Source organism: Hippoglossus stenolepis, chromosome 7 (assembly GCF_022539355.2).
Source record: "Hippoglossus stenolepis isolate QCI-W04-F060 chromosome 7, HSTE1.2, whole genome shotgun sequence".
NCBI classification, from domain to species: Eukaryota; Metazoa; Chordata; class Actinopteri; order Pleuronectiformes; family Pleuronectidae; genus Hippoglossus; species Hippoglossus stenolepis.
The window spans coordinates 9,447,921-9,469,026 of record NC_061489.1 but is presented as its reverse complement, the minus strand read 5'-3'; positions in this window follow the sequence as shown (position 1 = coordinate 9,469,026).

The following is a 21,106-nucleotide window of genomic DNA, read 5'->3' as shown; positions in this document are numbered from 1 at the left end:
TGTGCATGACTCTGTGAATGTGACTTGTGCTGTGAAGCGCTTTGAGCAGTCGTATAGTCTATATCAAATAATCAGGTTTCTATCTGATCAGAAGTTCTGACCATGTGTTGTCTTACTACTTTTGAAAAATAAAAAGTGGTTATAGTTGTAGTGACCTGCTTCACTCAAAGGCCAGTTCAAAAGCCAACCGTCACTGAGAGGGGCCAAACGTGATGTCATGCAGGTATCAGCAAACATTGACAATTTAATGATGATAGTTGTGTTTAGAAACGAAAAAGGGAGCTGTAGGAAGAAGTTGAAACCCATGGGTCCATTGTTACCTCCACCCAGCTGAGCAGCAGTGTGAAGTCGGTGTCAATGTCTAGGTTTCATAATAAAGGCCAAAATGACCCTGTAATCTGATTTATGAGAAGATGTCAGGGGACTAAATAAATAATTTCACATGTTCATTCACACAAACTGGTCATATGTAAACTACAGAATTGAAAAAGACAAAGTCAGCCACGTTTGTAATTCCTTATCCGTGTTCCATCACCACTCTCGGAGCACTTTATACAATTGGGATGAATCAGGGAGGGATAGGCTACGTCAGAAATAACCAATACAACCCAATCTGGAAACAAGCATGGGTGATTATGTCATCGTTTCTGTCCGTCTAGACTCCTGAGTTTTCAAACTAAAACGGAGCCATTAGTGTTTCCTAAGGTCTTAGTTTGAGGTGCTTGAAAAGATGTATCAATGCTAGTAAACGTTGCTAGCATGTCCGTAGACTGTTAGTCTTGTTTAAAATGTTTTTTATTGAATCAAAGCACGCTAGCATCAAAGCTTGCAATTGATTTTGTGCGCGTTATGGTATTTGCCATACCCCTCTGTAAGTATATCAATGGGTGAAGACTTCCTTCAAATGACCTCATGCTGTGAGCTGACAGCCAGACAGCTGAGCGTTTAAATAGCTGGAGTGTGTTATAAAAAGACAGAGAGCACCTGGTGAAAGTCTATTAATCTTAAGGTGCTTGGAGGAGACATTCGTTATCAGAGTTTGGGAATTAAACATGAGCATGAATTCTTCAGAGGTGCAATATAAAAGAGTTGGATAATTTTAGAAGGGATCACTCCACCTGTAATTTTAGCTCCCCTCAAAGGCCTCTCTGTCTCTGCCGTTTAGAACTAATCCCTTTTGGAATTTGAAAGCTGTGTTCTCCAATATGGATTCACAAAGTGGATTAAAGAGACTCAATAGTTCAGGTTTTTGTTTTTCATGTGATTAAGTGAAACCTGTGAGAGCGATTAGATGTTTTTCCAGCAAAGGGAAGAACGGGAAAGGCTGAAAAAACATGTAAACATGCGCTATTATGCTAGCAGCAGTTGAAGCAGAAGCCATTTATTTGGCCATGCAATCTCTGCAGTGGCTGATCTTGAAACACTTTTAAGAATAATTGTCTGTGATTAAATTAAATCATTCACTCTGCGCCATTAAGCGAAACTTGATAGTAGTGTGTTTTTTGAAATGCCCATACGAGCAGCGGGTTTGCTCGTTCACTGTGATGTTCACACACCGTTTTGCGGCGCGGGAGATATTGCAACGCCGAGTGATTGATTATTCTGACCATGGCACTGACTGCTTTACACAGATTAGCCTTTGACCTTGTAGGTGAGAGATCACATCAACTGCTGAGAGGATGATGGGTCGGAAACGGGATGGTCCTAATTTACCGTCCCATTATCACAGGCCAGTCAGGAGGGAAAGAGAGCATCACAGAGACAAACAAACAGAGAGGAGAGAGAGGGATTAATCAACAAGGAAGGCAGATGACAGAGAGCAAAGCAGCCAAAAAAAACATTGAGAAGCCCGGGCCAGAACTGAGCCCTAATTTCTGATGTTTATTTTATCTGAGGTGGCAGGTGTGCCGGGTCTGCAACCTCACGGTGCTTCTTTGGCTCGTTCTCACTGGCTGTGTGGCCTGGAGATAAGACCGTAATGAAGCCGGATGGGGAATGACACGGACCACCAAAAGAAGCCTTCGGCCAGGCGGCCATACCGGGCTGCTGCGTCCATCCCTCCCTCCCCCGGCTACCCCTTTTGCCTCACAACATAAATTTGCCCCTTCATCCCTGTCCCTGCCGCTTCTGTTTGTTCAGTGACTGTCGATGAAGGAAAATAAGTGATACTGATTCCCGGCGGCCGAGTCAATGGAAGCCCCGTGTTTGTCTTATCGCGCAGACGCTTCAAGCAGAAAGCTAAATGAGGACTTTCAGAGCGTAATGATCAAGTCTGACATCTTTCAGCATTACATCATCAAAGGCTGATAGAGCTCGTTCAGCTTCTCTATATGTTATACATTTCTTTACAGAACATGTGGGGGAGGATCTACTCAGCAGAGGTCTTATTAGCTGCAGCCTAATGAGCAGAGGTGTCTTCTTTTCATTGCCACCAAAACTGCACAGCACATAATGTAGTGTTCCCATATGTAATTTTCTTGAGGATCAAGAATGCTTCAATCTTCCCCTTATGCGCCTCAGATCACTTTGTGTTAGGGATGTGTATCTCTATGACCTCAGGCCTCAAGCAATACACATCTGAATGCATTGCCGACAGTCCAATACATTAAAGATGTACAGTGTCAAGCAGCTACTAATGTGACAGGATTTGATTCAATATGATACCATAATATGACGCAAAAGAACATGATTCTATGAAATTCAATATGGTACAGATAGTTCTTATGTTTTGTTTTGATTTCTTTGGTTCTTCAGAAGTTCTTTGTAATTCAACAGTAAAAGAAGTTTAAATGTACATATGTATTTATCTAGTACTGCAGCTCAATCAGCATCATGTTCATGCTTTTCTTTCATCGATCTATTTTTTTTCACACAATGAAAAACACTTGACTCTTATTCAAGCCTTTTCACAACTACTTAGTCGTAAAAACTGCTTCTGACAAAATATAAAATAAAACCATTCTCATAAGCTCACACATTTAACAGTAAAACCATGTCAGGATGCTCATGGTTAAAAATGAAGCATGGTGCACTGTGCTCTCGTGAGCAGATGGATTTGGTTCACACTTACAGCAGGTAGCTTTACACAGTAGAAAGCAAAGGTGCTGTCTCTTTATAATAGCGGCAGATTTAGCAAATTGCATCCTTCCTGTGAACTCGTCAGTCGCCAAACATTGGACCTAAAGCACCTCGTTGAAATGCATTGCTCTTCTTCCTCCATGATAATCTGTGAGCTGCACGAGACTTTGGCCAAGAGGCTCTGCCACTGATGAGAGAGTGCTTCTGATAAACAGTGTAGAGAGAAGAAATCAATCTAAACATAAACTAGGAGGGCGCTCAGAGAATACATGAATACCTCCACCAAGGCTAACGCGCAATTATGTTTAAAAAAACAATACAAATTTTTGATGGGCCCTTTTAACTGGGTTCTTTTAATGGGTTCTTTCTTGGATAATGCTCCACAAACATTTCATGGCAATTGGCTTTGAAGGTTTTGAGTAATCATGCTGAAGAAATACAGAAATATAAATGGCCATAGAAAACTTCTTACACATTTCTAAAAATGATAAATGTCCGTCCCCCTCTCTTCTCCCCATTTCTCTCCTCTCACCCCAACCAGTTGAGACAGATGGCCGTCCGATTCTGTTGGAAGTTTTTTTTTCTCTCCAGTTGCCAAGTACTGGCTCGTCGTGGGTTGTCTACCTTATTATGTTAAGTAAATTAAATTATGGCATATATATAAGATTTTACAGATGGAATTATGTTTAATTGGATCTATTGCATCATAAAATGAACTACACCAGTGCAACTTGTGTGAATCTCACCATCCCTGCTTTGCATTAGTGCAAATCAATATTTGATCTTCTTCACTGATTAAAAATGATCATCGCTTGTAACGTAAATAGTACAGAATGATTATCTGTGTGAAGTTATTGTGAATTCACACTCGACCAAATCTATTTTTTGTTTTCACTAGAGAAGAGTGTCATTAAACTGGATCATAGACAAATTATGACGAGCTTCAAGCTTGACAGATCATTCTAGTTCTCGGGAACAGGAGTTGACAAAACAATCTAAACTCCGCATCCACTTACTCACTTGTTCCGAGGCTTTTCAATGAAACGTCGAGCTCAACTTCTATGTAAGCACGGAGGTCCTTTTAATGTGCTCAGAATAATGGAACGTGTCGACATCAACAACCTCATGACAGCCGAGCAAGCTGCACCTGCTGAAGATGACCATGTGAAGGCTGTGGTTGAGATTGTCTCCTCAAGTGCAGAAATGTGTCTTTTAAAAAACATTTTCTACAGGTACCAACCTGCAGATTGATCAACTCTGACCCAACCCATCATAGGCTGATGGGAAAATCACAGGCTGTCTGTCAAACAGGATGCTCACATGCAATTTCAGTGTAAACTATAGCTGTTATTACTTTGCAGGTTTCATGTCCCAATAAGCCATGACACTGATAATACAGCTCTCTCAAACATGCCAGTGCCATATTACCCACATTTAAATGTGTGTGTGTGTGTGTGTGTGTGTGTGCGTGCGCTTCGTACTCTTGCCCCAGAAAAGACAGTTGCACCAAGACTGTTAAGTGTAGCAGGTGTAAGCACAGACGCTTCTGATAGCACCATGTGTTTGAAAGCTGGCTGGTGTGATGGCGTGTGTGTGTGAGTGTGTGTTTTTAGGGGAGAATGGATTTCACATTAGTGCCCTTGTTTCCTCTTCCTCCCCTTCTTCACCCTCCCTCTCTTGTCCCTCTATCCCACTTTCTCTCTTCTCCTATTATTCTCCTTCTGCACTAGAGGGCTGTCAGCGAACCATGAATGCATTATGCCGTCTGCTTTATTGTTTGTGCTGTTTCTGTGTGCCCGTGCCCCACTCTCTCCCAATATTTGTTTTCATTAATCTCAATGGGTGCCTGCTGCGGGTGTCTTGATGGCTTTTTGGGTTGTCTTTTGTTCCGCAGTGCAGCTTTTGTCTTAAGGCATTGGCTTTCCATGTTTTGTTTGTTCGACGTCCGTGTTTATGTTGGCATGCGTGCGAACGTGTCCGTGCACACGTGCATATACGGCGGCATGCAAGTGGATGGGAACAGGACGCCGTGCACCCTTCTCTCTTCTTCACACGTGGAAATATGGCCCGACTCGTTTCATGTTTTTCTTTTATCTGGGCTCATTACTGTGGCTACTGAATGAGACAGTTTCCTTGTCACAAAGCTGCATGTGCATACACGCAGAGTAGAATGATGTTCATAAGCATATTACTTTAAAAACAGTTTTTCTATACAAGTCACATTGTGCAGTAAAATGCAATATATTTTCAAGTTTTACCAAAACTGACCTAAAAGAAGCCAATGACTCCCTGTGTAGTCAGATATAATGTAGCAAGTTATCTCTACAATGAGCAGGTGTTTGGCAGCTGTTTACATATATTTTTGAAATCTATGAGCTCACACTAAACATCTCCTCCTCTCCTGTGCCTCTATTATTGAGCATCGTGTTGGTTTGTTTGGCCCAGACGGGTGGTGTTGCCATAAGGTGGATAAATAAATCATCTCTGAAGAAATATTAAAACCTGTCTGTTGTTTTCCTCCCTGCTACCCTCCTGCTCTTTGTTCCCGTGTTGCCTGTGTTCCCTCTTTTATTTTCTCTCATTCATCCTTTCACTTTTTTTCCACCCTCATCTTTGGGTCTCTCCCTAACTCTGCTGGCCTCTTTTCCTCTGATGTGTGATTCCCTCTGTGTTTCTTGTTCATTTTTGTGTTGCATTTTTCTCGCACAGGCAGGTCGCTCCATGTCTGAATTGTATGGATCTGCCCACTGTTAAAATTTTCAGCTGCTCCACGGGATCAATTCCAATTAAATACCAAAAAGGTGCCTCTATTTTCTCCTCTTCTCTGGCTCTGCAGTCTCACAACGGTGTGTGGTCCAACAATGTCTCTGCTCTCCTCTCTCCCCCCCAACCAGTCTGCCTCTGATATTACCTCTTTCTATATGTCCTTCAATCTCTATGTTCATAGGGGTTCCTGATCTACGGTACGGTGGTGCATAATCATGACAAGTCCTGGTATCTAAGTAGAGATGCTGTGTTTCTACGAACAAATGCAGCCTCCTTTCATTCAAACCAAGTGATGTGCAATAGGAGGGAAAAAATCCTATGCAGTTAGTGTCCTTTTAATCACATACCATACCATTTAAAGCAAATATGTGCTTTTAGGGGAAGAGAAAGTAATGGGAAAAAATCTATTGTGACATATCAGTTGTTCAGTAAAATACTAATAAATAATTAGAGCAAATAAAGCTTTCACTAGCTGAGAGTGGATGTTAGAGAGTAGCAGTGCCATACACTTACTTTCACTTTTGCACCTGCAAGTTGCATCATGGTAAACCCAAACCTGAGAGGGTGTATGTGACCTGTATTCATGTGTGCATGTCTATCGGTATTTGTGTGTGTGTGTGTGTGTGTGTGTGTGTGTGTGTGTGTGTGTGTGTGTGTGTGTGTGTGTGTGTGTGTGTGTGTGTGTGTGTGTGTGTGTGTGTGTGTGTGTGTGTGTGTGTGTGTGTGTGTGTGTGTGTGTGTGTGTGTGTGTGTCCTGAATCCAGTATGTCATGTCAGATGATGTTGCAACAGGGGACTTGGCAGAGTGAAGTCATTTTTATTTTACCCAAGGCATTTCTTCTTCCTGTGTGTGTGTGTGTGTGTGTGTCAGCTGGAAGTGGAGCTGATAAGAGCTCTTGGGATATCACTGTCCTCACACTCATTTTTCAACAAGGGCCGTTCTCCCAAAACTGGGTATTGAACACTGACCCAAATTACACCATGAAAGAACTGTATGTACCATAGACTGTATATAAAGATGGATGACACGTCTCCACTTCCTCCCACTATCCAGAATAAACCCCGGATGTGAACACTGCCATGTTGCGTCATCATTTGGAGTCAGAGTCGGCGCAGTAGTGATCTGGGGATGGAGCCACGGTAGCGAGGTCCTACAGATACAAGCACTCGACCAATCACGAGTCAGCCTCACCTGACATTTTTATAACATCAAATAACTAATAAAACCAAACTTAGAGGAGAATGAATCCTTGAACATACATCAGTTTGATAAGAACTAACTAAAATTACAAGTCTTTTTACATACATTCCAGTAATATGAAGGAGGCAGGGTTTATTAATTACCTGTTCTGCAGCCTGCCACTAGGTGGCGATGAAGTAACTTTGGCTTCACTCTTGGGGGAGCTGTCATGTCATCCAACTTTTTATGTCTATGGTCTGTACCTGTTGAATTTTTTCCTGTTCATGAGTGTGGGGAGCTGACCAGAGGAGCCTATTAAACTGGTAGGAGGCAAACTCAGAAACAGTTTCCAGGTAACAAATGTCAGTTTGTTATAGAAACGAGATCCCATGTGACACGTACAACATAAAAATATGTACATGGAATGAACAAACAACAAAAAAACTGTTAACTTGGCTAAACTGAACAAAACGCAACTCATACTAAGTTCAATTAAATCAACATAGCGTGCACATGGCTGCACTGTGATGTTGTGGCCCTGAAAGACAGATACTAACTGCTTTTATAGGTCCTTCTGTCAGCAGGAGCCGAAACAGACTCAGAGGCCACGCCCCTCCCGAAAACAGGCAGGTGAAAGTTAATCATTTTAATCAAAAGTTAAAAATGTCTGTACTGACAATTGTCCCCCAACGTATATTTTGCCACTTCAGCAACACAACAAACTGAAATAAAAGCACATGAGAATTACAAACACTTATGGTTGCTTCCAGTGACATCACTGCTGATGTCACTGAAGTTACAGATACAGGAAGTTTTCAGCCACTTCCTCCTCTGGATCCTGCAACACATGGTGGGAAAGGTGAGTAACAAAGAAACAGAATAATTAATTCAAAACTGAACCATTAATCTCTAACTAAAGTTAAATAAACTTGTCTGTTTTTATTTATTATGTGGACTGTAACCATAAAAAATGTCAAGCGCAAACAAACCAGGTTGATAGTCCAAGTCTGAAAGCTTTTTATTGAGGTTATGTGGTTGAAACAAAAGATTAACAAGCCTTCTGAAGTGGATTCTGAAAAGGAGGGACAAATGGTGAGTTTTCACCATTTGAGCAAAGAGCTTTAGCAGTAAATGGAAAAACACAAAAAAGAAATGAATAAATTCAAATGTTTTTAGAGTTTGACTGATTTCTCTTACATTAATGCCCAATGACAACATCTGAATCTGGATGCAAGACAGGATGATTTTGTGACATCTTAAGTCTGGAATCCAGCCATAGCCAATTTATGTGTCAGGGACAAAATCTGAAAATGGGCTTTTCAGTGAAGTAGGAGTAGGAGACGTTAAAGGAATAGTTCACAGAAAAATGAAAATTCCCTCATTATCTACTCACCGCTATGCCAACGGAGGGGTGGGTGAAGTGTTTGAGTCCACAAAACACTTTTGGAGTCTCAGGGGTACACAGTGTTGCAGCCAAATCCAATGCAATTGAAGTAACTGGTGATCAATTTTTCAAACGTAATAAAACGGTGTTATCCAAGTGTTCGGAAGCCCCATCATTCATATACGACTTGAAAAGGCGTAATTTACACCGTGTACACCTATAACAATGCGTGTGTGTGTAGGAGAGAGGATGAGGAGCTAAATGAAACAATCAGCTTTTAGTAAAAAAGAGAAAATCAATATGTGGCTATCAATGTTGATATTGTGGTGGCACAACAAATAATTCAATGTATGTGTATAAACATTTTTGGTTCTTTGTTGAACTGTGGTGCGCCAGAAGATATCAGCTCAGCATGTGTTCCTTCAATGTGGCTAGGGACATTTTGTTGTCTTAAACAACAAAATGTGGAGGCTGGGGGTGTAAAGGTTGTTGATCAATCATCGTTATAAATGTTTTACTTAATTGGATTTATAGTTATTTTCCCTCTTAGGGAGAGTTGGATGACAAGATTGGTACTGTTCCTTTATTTGCGTGGTAAATGCAGCCAGCAGTTGGTTAACTTAACAAGACTGGAAATAGAGGAACACAGCTAATCTGGCTTTATTACCAGCACCTGAAATGCTCACAAAATAACATGATCGGTATTCTTTGTTATTGATTAGACAAACGAGATATAACGCATTGATCAGTGAGCTGTGCAGGTGCTGACGGGTGGATTTTGTTTCCTTTGGACAGAGGCTAACTTTTTCAGCTGTTTCCAGTCCGTTCTGCTTAAGTAAGGCACACAGCTGTTGGATCAAGCCACAAGTATTTATTGGTGTCCCTGTCCAAGTGTTGGCACAGACGTGTATACGTTTATTTCCCAAAATTGCTTTAAAGTGTCATTAAGGATAAGCAACTAAATCACTTGATTTAATGTTATGGAAAGGTTGTAGTTATGATTGTTAAAAAGGCAAATGCTAATTGTCTGTAAAAGTCCAACATGCACCACAACCTGCTAACCCTTATATTACATCGGGCTACTTGTAGTGCACATTATCCTGCCGTGGCACTTGAAATAAGATGTAAGGTTCAAATATATAATTCTTGGGGACAGCAGTCTGGGTTCATCACAGTTCAGCTACTGATGTTAGCAGACAAGACCTGACTCACAGTTGGCGTTCCTTCTCAAGGTGTTGGATGGTGTTGCGGTGAGGGCTGTGCATGGGTCAATGCAATTCTGTAACAACCAGAGAAATCATTTACTGACCTTTGATTTCCCTTTGGGCATAACCTAACCGTGGAAAACCGTAACTGCAAATATCCAATATAAAGACTGTAATCTGATGCAGACATTGTGTCCTTTTAACTGACGCGTAACCTGAGCCAAGTCAACGCAATGACTCCTCTGCACACACAGTGTACGTGGCTGTGTAAAGTAGTGGACATTCATAAGTCCCTCTGATCCCCCTGATTAAAGAAATCCCTTCAAGCTTCGAGCAACCAGAGAGAGAGAGAGTTGGGTAGAGAGGCAGCGGGCTCATTCATTTGTGCATGTTATATTATACCTCAGTGGATTGACCTTTGACTCCACCCCCAGCCCCCATGTGCTCTCTCTCTCTCTCTTCCTCTGCCTTACTCTCTCCTGGCACATCCTCAACACTAAGCCTCAATCATCGGCGCTTCAGAGAATTAATGAATTATAAATCCCCCTGGATACATTAACTAGAGCCACTTCATATGCCATGACTCAAATTACATCAATATACGCTTTGTGCATTTGTAAATGCCAATCAATTATTGATGCGATGTCATTACCCAAGCAATATCTGTCGTGAATGAGTAGTACGAATAATGCAGAAGTGTTTCCTAATCTTAAAAATTAGGTCAGATTCAGATCATATCGAGATCCAGGTGAAGAGGCACCGGTGTGTTGCAGTGACACAAACTGTTGTCCTGATCTGTATGAATCAACAAAGTACCGTAAATCTAGTCCTATATTAATTGCTTTGTAGCCACTTGGGGTCAGCAAATCAAATTCTAAGGACAACATTCACATATTATTGCCTTACTTAACAAAAAAGTCTAATTTGTTAGCAAACTGTTGCTAATATCCACAACTAGCATGAATGTAGCAACCTTAGCATTTATTTGAAGTCTTGTTAAAGTCCAACATTAAAGGGATATTTCACCCAGAAATTAAAATGCACTCATTATCTACTCACCCCTATGCCAATGGGGGGCAGGGTGAAGTGTTTGAGTCCCCAAAACACTTTTGGAGTTTCAGGGGTAAACAGTGTAGCTGATAAGTGATCCTCAGACTTAATAAAACAACAGAAAAAGATGATAGCATTTCGGACGGTCCCTGAATGCACCTCGTTGGAAGATATCAGCAGACATTTCGGCTTTAATGACCTTGTTTCGAGTTGAATATGAATGTCGGGGCTTGGGGACAATTGGACACCACAGGAGCAGTATGGAGGCAGGTTCTTCTGTTGTTTTATTATGTCTGAAGAATGACTCACCATTGACTTCAACTGTATTGGATTCTGCTCTGACAAAGTTTACCCCCTGAGATTCCAGACATCATCTAACTTCATCTATGAGTTTGAAAACAGAAGTAAAACGAAATATAAGGCAGAATGAACTAAAAGATGTTACAATACTTACTTAAAATACGTATTATTAACAGTAGTTATAAAATGCATTCATAATATCAAAGTAAGTAAATCATGTGTCTTTTAAGGTACATTCTCAATATGTGGAGAGAATTGCTCAGCCTGAGAAAATATATGTGGTATTCACCTTAAGTTGTGGGAAGGTAGGTAAAATAAATCCACAGGAAATAAATCCTGCTATTCTTTAAATTACTTCAGCTCACTGCACCCTCTTCTTCTGCTGTAGTTTAATGGCACCCTGGGGAGTTTGCACAACCACCTGTTCACATCATGGTAGTGGCTGGAAACACAGATTAATTAGGATTTTCTCTTTCATGATTTTGTGAACATGAAATGTGCACGGTTCAGATGAAAACCTTGCAACAATGGACTGAAAACAAACTCCACTGACTGGTCACAGGGTCATCTAAGTGAAGTGAGGACAAGGGTTGAAGTATGGGAAGCGTAGATCCAGGGATTTTGGAAATTGATCCACACTATGGACTAACTGCCAGGATCTTGTCCTCTCTGCTGCTTTGACTTTGACCATTCTGTTTTCTTTCAACTGTCCTTTACAAGTCCCCAACTCTATATTAGTGCAATATTAAAATCTATTTAATAGGCCTGTAACACATCTGTTGTTATGTATGTATGTATATATATATATATATATATATATATATATATATATATATATATATATATATATATATATATATATATATATATATATATATATATATATATATATACACACACATATAGTTTTAATATATAAAAATTTGAATATATTCACGATACATTGCCCCTGGAAATTCCATTTAGTTAGTTCTCCGTCTCACTCATTGTCTCTCTTTGTCGCTCACTCCTCCCCTCTGATGCAGAAATCCATAGTGTTGTAAATGAAGCTGTGAGAATCAATGCTGCAGGCAGGGTAACGGCGGAGCGCTGCCACCAGTGTATTGCTACAATGATCTAATGGTTAAAAACACATTCACAAACAGAAAGGGGAAGGTAGATCTGAGCCAGCAGCACGCCCACATTGCTCTCGCCGGAGACATGATCAAATTAAACAACAACTATGATGTGTTTCTGCTCTGTGCCCCCGCTACCACACGACCACATTTTCTCCAACACACACTCCTCTTTTTCTCTCCCGCTATTGACAAGCGCCTCCGCTGGGGTAGATTTATAATGGAATGCATGACATGATTTGCTTCGAGTTTAGGATGAAGGCCAATTAGTTTAACAAGTATGAGACAAATCTTGTTTGACAAAAGTTGATGTCAGGGCATGTGAAACATATCCACTGGGAGATATTTCATTCGCTGGAGGCAAACTGAGTGGCAGAAACACACACACCTACACAAACCATTCGAATATAATAATCAAATAAGTTCATATGGATCCACGCATTTTTTATCGGGTCTAGATTCACTTTCAGGAAGAGATTTTTATTATGAAAAAAAAAGCATGTCTGCCTTGTTATATTGTTAACGCATATACAAGAATAAGAAGAAGAAGCGTCGTTGGCGGGACTAAACCCTTTGAAAGCATTTAAGAAACATTCCCCTAAAATCTTCTCGACTTGAGATAATTTTCTTTTTGTATCTTTCACCTCGCTCCCTCCTCGACAGTGACCTCTTTATGTCACCCCTCCCTATTTCCCTCGGGATTAATATCGCTCTACCTCTGTTTCCGTGTTGCCACAGCAATGCTCTGGATTATGGAGACTCCTCATCCCTACGGTAAACAGCTCATCGAGGCACAGATGCTGGCACACAAACACACATCCATCAGCGTGAGCATTCTTTGGTGGGCAAACAGCAGATGACAGAGACTCGTGTCATGTCGGCACAGGAACAATTCATTCACCTGCACAGTCACATATTCATCACACACTCGACTTCATGCAGTTTGTAGGGCAATTTTGTGGTGATCAGGCGTGTGTGTATTTTATGTTTTTTCTCTTGCCCATTGGTGCACAATATAACATTATAATTTTGTCTGTACATTGTCAAGCCAGTGTACAGAGGGTCAAGATGTCACCCCCCTCTTTGTTTCCTGTCGAGCTGTAAAGATTAGAGCCCCCATCCCTGCTCACATCAGCTTTGATCAAAAGCAAGCACACACACACAGGTTTGCACAGCTGTCCTTATGATGATTTTGCATTGGCTTCCATTCATTGTGGACAGCCCAACCCATAACTTTTCCACAATCTTAACCAAGACCAATCCATGCCCACCCCTAACTTCAACCTATCCACAATTCAGACGTTACCAGGAACCTTAACCAGGACCTCAGAAATTAGGCCTTGCCTCACTAGGAATGAGTTCTGGTCCCAATGAGGTCTACTGGTCCTGACGCGGTCAGTTTTCATGCTGGAAAATAGAGGTATAGAGGTAACAGAAACTAACACACAAATTCACAGCTCCACTTTTCCCTGCTACCCATGCATATGAGATGTGATCACAGGCTCCAGCCATGTAACCACCATGGAGAGAAACAATGTCGTTTTTTCTTCTTTACCATCCTTGTTGTTAAACAGCGGGTTGACCAGCAGGGACTGCGATCTTATCACACCGAGCATACCGTGTTGTCCGCTAGCTTACTGGGCATTATGAACACAAGACTTTTGCTTGAGCCAAGGTCTGATCCTTGTCTCAAATCCACTGAGCAGCAGAGTCAACAGGCGATGGGAGCGCAGATAACCAACTCTGGGGAGTGTCAACAGGCTGCTCAGCTCTGGATAGAGGCTCTGTTTGTTTGGCGACGCTGATTCCCTTCTCTATTCATCTGGGCTCGGCCTTTCTTCTACACCATTTTGGGCCCTTGGATGAACACGACGGATTACCTGTGATCTCACAGGTATTTCGGGTCATCCTGGAGTATAAAGCTGATACTCTCATCCCTGCGCTCCACTTTAATCACACTCCCTCGCACTCTACTGCTCTCCCTCATTCAGTGATTTCCATCCCCTCCTGCGCCTCACGCCGACCCTGCTGATTAACATTTTCGACGCAAATGCGTGTTGTTCCAACAACACAGAGTGGCGAGTGCTTGAGATGTAATTAGAATTAAGGATATTGATCACACAGGGCCAGACGGTGGCGGTATAAATAATAGCTAGCATGAATAAGTGAAAGCGATAGGTGAGCTCTTGGTGATTTATGTACGGACTCCTGTGGTCCGCAGCATAAATCACCAACAGCCATGTTCTTATTGAGTTATGAAGCCCCACAGTTGCAGCAGAATAATGGCCAACTCTATGTCTTGTGCCTGCACTCAATCCATAAGATAACAGCCATGGACCAATAAGCAAGCTGAGGTAGATGCTGTGTTGTCCTGAATTAGTTTGTGGCACGGCACTATATATTCATCAGACTTTACATCGCTGTGGAATAAAAGTCCACAAAAGATGTGTGTATGTGTCTGCTCTCCTTTTTTATATTGAAGTAATGTAACAATATATAATTTGCCAAAGTTTGCAGCACTAACAAATCACTTTTCTGAGAGAAGAAAAGAAGCTGCAAACACTTGCTCACAGTTATTCCGTAAAGGTCATTTGCAAAAGAAACATTTCTGGAGCTTTTGAAAATGTCGTTTTTCAGAAATGACTGTTATAAAAAGAAAATTGGCCAGCTTGAGTGTTTGAGCAAGTCAAACAGGGTTCACATGTACAGAAACATGAATTCGGTTGCGTTAATTTTAAAGAAAGAGGCAATAATCTTTGAATATTTTGCAGCTCGTTGCTGCAGTCTTGGCAGTTCACTATTGACGGAGGAAGAGCAGCTGACTAAACAAAATCCATTCAAGGACCACTTACTTACTTTTGACCATATTACATGATCTTCATTAGCAGATGGTCTTGATCAATCTACTCTTCCACAGTCTTAATAAAGCAATTTATCAATAATCAATGGTTTTTTTTCCCCTGTACTGTACATTGACATTTTACAAATACTGGTTAGCACTGTCGACTCACAGCAAGAAGGATGACTTTCTGTGTGCAGTTTGCATGTTCTCCCCATGTCTGTGTGGGTTTTCTCCAGGTATTCTGGTTTACTCTCACAGTCCAGACAAGCAGATTGGGCTTAGGTTAAGTGGAGACTCTAGATTTTCCATAGGTGTAAATGTGAGTGTGGTTTTTTCTCTCTCTCTCTTAGCTCTGTGATACACTGGCAAACTGTCCAGGGCCAAGAGCCCCGCCTCTCGCCCGGTGTCAGCTGGGATCGGCTCCAGCTCCCCAATGACTCTCGAAGGATAATCGGTATAGATAATAGATGGGCTTTAATTGCTTTTAGAGTAATTTATTTTTATCATATCATATATGGATATATTATAACAAAAACATCTTCAGAAACCCACGGAAACCTGTAGATTACAAAGATAAAAGTGAACAACATAGATCAGTAAAGGGGCTCATATTGAACCTGCCACATTTTTAAATGATCCTCAGAATCTTTGTATTTCTCTGGGCAGGAGTGTGTCAGGTGGTTAGTTAGAGTTCCTGGAGTTTGTGCTGCATCCCCCGAGTGACACTAAGCCTCAGCAACAGGGGAGGGTTTTTAACAGGGCTCACGTACAGCCATTACCCTGAGTCTCTTAAGGAGTGTCGGTGTGGTGCGCTGACAGATCAGTATCCCCCCCTCTGCTACTGTGTCGCTGCCATCAGAGGGGAGAAGGAGATCTCATCCAACCTGATCAAGCATGGGGAGGAGAACAAACAGCACTTCAGACAACACACTTCACAAGTTAACATGCACCGCAACAGCGAAGCGCTTTTGGGTCTAGTGTGTCTGTCTTTGTGCGTGCTCGTTTCCTGGTGGTGATGTTATCTGTCTTTAGTACGAAGCACTCCCTCTCTGTTCTAAACAAACACAGCAGTGCGGGGCAGCTTAGGTCAGCGTCGACTGCTCTCTTCCATCATGCATTCGATATGTGTTCCAATGACCCCTGCGCACACACAGCTGCCTCCCCCTCAGCACGCCAGCTCTCTGGGGCTGTGCAGAGAAAACCTTTCATCAGACACACTCGAAGAGAAAATATTTTAGCCTGGGAGGAAAACAACAGGGGCTGAGGGGAAACTGATTTTGATTCAAAAGTAACGGCAAATGATGGGGCTTGGAAAAAAACCTGAATCTGTTTCTCATTCCACAATGTAAATGGCTCACATCAAGATATTTGAGGGGGTAAAAAGGTTTGAATTTCAACAGGTAATACACACACACACACACACACACACACACAGTGTAGTCATGCACGCAATCAGCCCTGCTCTGCATCTCTTTCACTCCTGGATTGATCTCATTGCACAGGTCAGTGAACGCCTCTTTCTCTCTCAGCGTCTTTTAGACCGGCAATACAAAGCGGCCATTTCAGGCGGTAAAGGTCACAACGCGAGGACATTCAAAGATCACGCTCATGCAGAACAGCATTTCCAGACACATTCAGAGCTCGGACAGGTTGCATGATGGGTGATTTGCATCGAGGCCATCTACTCGTGTTTCCCAATTTTTCACAACATGGAGTCAAGCCAATTGTGAGCGACCGTTGTGTTGAGGATTTGGCTCCGAAAAGAGGCACACACACAAAACAAACCAAAAATAATACGACAAATATCGTTCTTGCAACAGCTGAACTATTGTAAAAAGAAGAAAAAAAAAAGAGTCAGCAACCAAATCTCAATTAGTAAACCCAAAACTCAGTCTCTGTCTGAAACCAACTTCCAAAGACGTCTTTTCAAGTTGACGACTATTTTTTTTTTTTTAAATGGAGTTGCCAAATCACACATCATTAAATTCAACAAAATTAATCATGATTTTCGGTGACAACAGTGTGGTGTAATAAAGGAAGACTGACAAACAAAGCCAGGCGCATCACCACTTCCAAATTAATAGTGACTGACACCAACACCCCCACACTTAATTAATGGGAGACAAAACACAACAAGAACATCCATCTAGATACGAAAAGACAAAGAATAGGTCGGCTTGTGTCATTCTACGTTTGTTGCCCATTGACAGTGAAATGCAACACTGAGATTGATAGTGCTTGTGTGTGTTACACGTGCACGGGCGTGTTCGAATGTTGTTTTTCTCAAACGCGGTCTCTTAAGCAGACACCTAACACGCCCCGAGCCCCTGACATTGAGTTTATAAGCAGGCATTATTTTTAGCGATTCTGTCATGTTTCGCAGAGTGACAGCTCCTAAAAGCTTCCACAGGCAAACCCATCCTTTTTGCACTCTAAAGCCATGTCTTCTTAACAGCGACGACTGGGCTATTATCTTACAAGATGAAAGCTGACGCACTGCGATGCTTTTCATTTCTGCAAAGACTATCGCTTTTTGATGTTTGATTTGTCCTCTGATTCCTTGCTGCCAAGTGGCCACGGTCAATATTCGGCTATCATAATAATATCCGACCGTCGGAAGTCAAGAGACTGTTTTTGCCCCATTTAAACCGCACTTGGTCGTGGAAGGAATAGCATAGAAAAGGACAGGGAGAGGTTAGAGAGAGGTCGGTGCAGCGTTTTAGAAAACCACTCCGGAGAAACGGGACACTCCCAGGCACTTTGTCACATCAATTAGGAATTCTATCTGGGCAATGGGATCGTGGCCTGCAGGGCAGTGGACAGGACAGCCAGTATATATCTTGTTGGTGTGGGTGTGTACGTGCATGTCTGTGTGTTTTTGTGTACATGTATGACAGACAGAAAGAGGAAGAAAGAGATTGCGTTCTTTGAACTATCGACTTTTGCCTCACTGACCCCTGGGAAAGCTAATTTTAGCCAGTGTTTTGCCGTAGTTCTAATTGCTTTAGATTGCTAATTTCCTCTTCACTGAGAATGAACAGAGGCGGCGGGCGCCCTCGCTTTCTTTCCCTCCACTCTCTCTCTTTCTCACCAATAGTCAGTCAGGCCTTCAGGCTGTCAGTGGGGGAACAAAGTAACTGGGTGATGAGCCAGGCGCCCGTTGTCTGATCACATGGACTGATGCTGTGCCAAACACCACAGCCACTGGCTCACTCGACAAGGTTCCTCTCATAACAGACGAACGTACTCTCGACCTCGGCCTGTAATTCTTTTCCTGTCTTCTTTTTTCCCCCTCCTCATCTTTCTCAGCCGCTGGTTCCCGTTTTATTTTTTCAATCCGTCCCTCTCTTTTCACTCTCTTTCACTGCATGTCTCTTCCTGTGTTATTTCAATGTCACGCCAATGAAAGAGCCACGTGTGCCGTCATCCCTCTCTTCCTCCTGCTCTTTTTCCTAATTGTTCTCTGAGTGAGAGGGTGGGCTCCCTGCTGTGTGCAGCATTACTGCAACACACAGTATATTGCCCTGATGGGGAATCAGCGTTTTTAAAAAAAAGGCAAAATACAAATGTAGACTATTGTGCAGAGCATTGCTCTTCCTGTGGCACGGCTCTAAAGGCACTATGGTACAGACTCACACACACAAGTACGTACACACTCGGAGAATGTCATCAACTGGCATTGTTTTGCAGACTTATAGTGCATTTGTGTCTGGTTGGCACCCACTGCTACACACTGCTCTGACAGCCCTCATCTATAGTGGATCAAATCCTCTGAGATGTGTGTACGAAACAACTATATTTTTGTTCTCTGAATAAGCTGACTTCCCTTCAGATTTGTAGCTCCCAGCTGCAGAAGGCTATGTATAAATCAATGCCTTGGTGGGCTAGAGAGAGAGCAGTTATATTTACTCTGTTTCCTAGCTAGCAGCACTAGCTGTACTAGGGGGTAAAGGAATTCGATACACACCACTGGAAGGTGAAGGCTTTTTCACTCACATGCAGGAATGGCAGTTCTGCTGATAGGGATAGACTAATGAAGGAATACCAGGCCAGTCAAGCAAGAAAACAAACTGTGCAAGACATCAACAGAACATAAAAACTGGTCTTTGTCATGCTCGGCAGGAGGAGAAGTACCAAAGTGTAAATTCAAGCAAGGATACACAGACACACCCGTGTAGTACTCACAGCCTCACATTTGTCCTCACAAATGCCCCAAAATCATTGTAATATATTTTAATTTTAATCCAAAGTGGTTTATTGATTCAGATAAAGCACTTGTGTGTTTCTGTTCTTCATTTGCAGTCTGTCTGCAGCACTGAGTACTGGATTAAGGTTGATGGCGATGAATTATACATGCAGTCTGAAATGTAATTCTCTTCATTAGATGACAAATCTCTTGTTTGAATATTGCATACTGTGGTAATAATACTGCTTTTATTATTGGCCACTGGAGTTGAGGGACTGAGGAAAAATAGTCTTGTCATCACTGTAATGCACTGCTGCTAATTCATTAATTCAACTACCAAATTAAAGCTAAATCCAATGCAGTTGTTGCTACATTAATTCCAACATAAGAAAACATGCAATGTCTGCTTATCTCCAGTGACAAATTGAGTGAGGTGCTTGTGTGTTTCGTGTGCGTGTGTCTTTTTCTCCTGGACTTTTTATGTGTTTGTGCCTTTGTGTGTGTGTTTCTGGAGGCCTTGAGAAATGAGGGCTGGGCCTGGTTAATAATAGTGGCCGAGAGGGTCTGTTAGCGTAGTCCACTACATCACTCCTCAGCAGGGAGACATCTCCAGGGCTCTGTGCTGCAGTGATGGAGTGTTGGAAGGGGAACAGACTGGTACAGAGAGCAGGTGATGGAAAGGGGATTGGAGGATGGAAGCGAGAGGACAGATGAGTTTGAGGCAGCGGGGAGGCAAGAAAAAGAACAGTACGACAGTTTCATCCCTTTTACCAATACACGGCAGGATCTGATGCACCACCAACTATCCTGGGGTAGAAAGAGGGATATAAGTGTTTTACCTCTTGTCATGGGGCAGATCTTTGCATGTGAAACTGTAAATTAAACATTCAATATAGATTTCCAAGGATATTAAGGAATAGATTTTACATTTCTGCTACTTGTTTTTTAAACCCCAAAACTGCCAGGAACCTGCTTATTTTATATTGTCTTTTGGATTATGTTCCTATATATCTGCTTGCTGATGTCAATAAGTGTCTGCTTGTTGAGCACACCACCTTCAAACTGCAGCAAATATGATGAAGCATGATTTCTGTGATTATGTACAAAAAAACATTACATATTAGAAATGCATCCTCTATCGACATTATTAAAAAACTGCAAAAAGGTTATTTTTATGATCTCGCTTCTAATTGATTGAACCATGTCTTTTCTTATTATTAATAATAATAGACAAATTGACTAATACTCAGTAAGAAAGTAAATAAGCACAATTACCAAGCTGCCAAGAAAGCAAATAAGTGCATTTTCCCAAAAAGGTGTTCCTAAGGATTATAATAATAGCAGAGGTGTTTGAGTTGAATCTGCAGAAAATAGTTTAGTTACAGTGAAGAACTCAAGAATGATAAACATAATAGGATTATTGTACATTTATTGGGTATAAAATAGAAATATTTAACAAATAAATTAAGACGTTAAGAATCTTACAACATAAGAACTAATCGAGACAAATGCAACAAATATTGTACGTTATGCATGAATGTATGCATAATGTTCATGTCAACTGTTCATCACCCTTCAGATGTGTATGATGAAAAAAGACTATTAACCTCATTATAAATCTCCAGATGGAGGCACACGGTGAACATGTTGATAGACAAGCATTCTGTTTCATATGCATAAAAATACAATTGTGCCCAGAGGTGCAGACTGAAATGAACAGATTATGTGGACAATAGTAAATATAGGAATAGGAATATAATATAATAGGAAATAGTGTCCAGATAAGTACGATTGTGAGCTTTCATCATCATAAAACATTTTCATGTGTTTCAAAGCACATTCTGAAGCTGTTTTTCCTCCTCACCTGCTGTCAACAGTATCGGCACTACCCGACTACAGACTCTTCTGTACGTAACCAGTGGCCTGACATCCCTGTCATCACGGAAACATGATTGATGAGGTCTCCTGCTCTTCCCTGAACCTGTCTGTTTTGTCTTTGC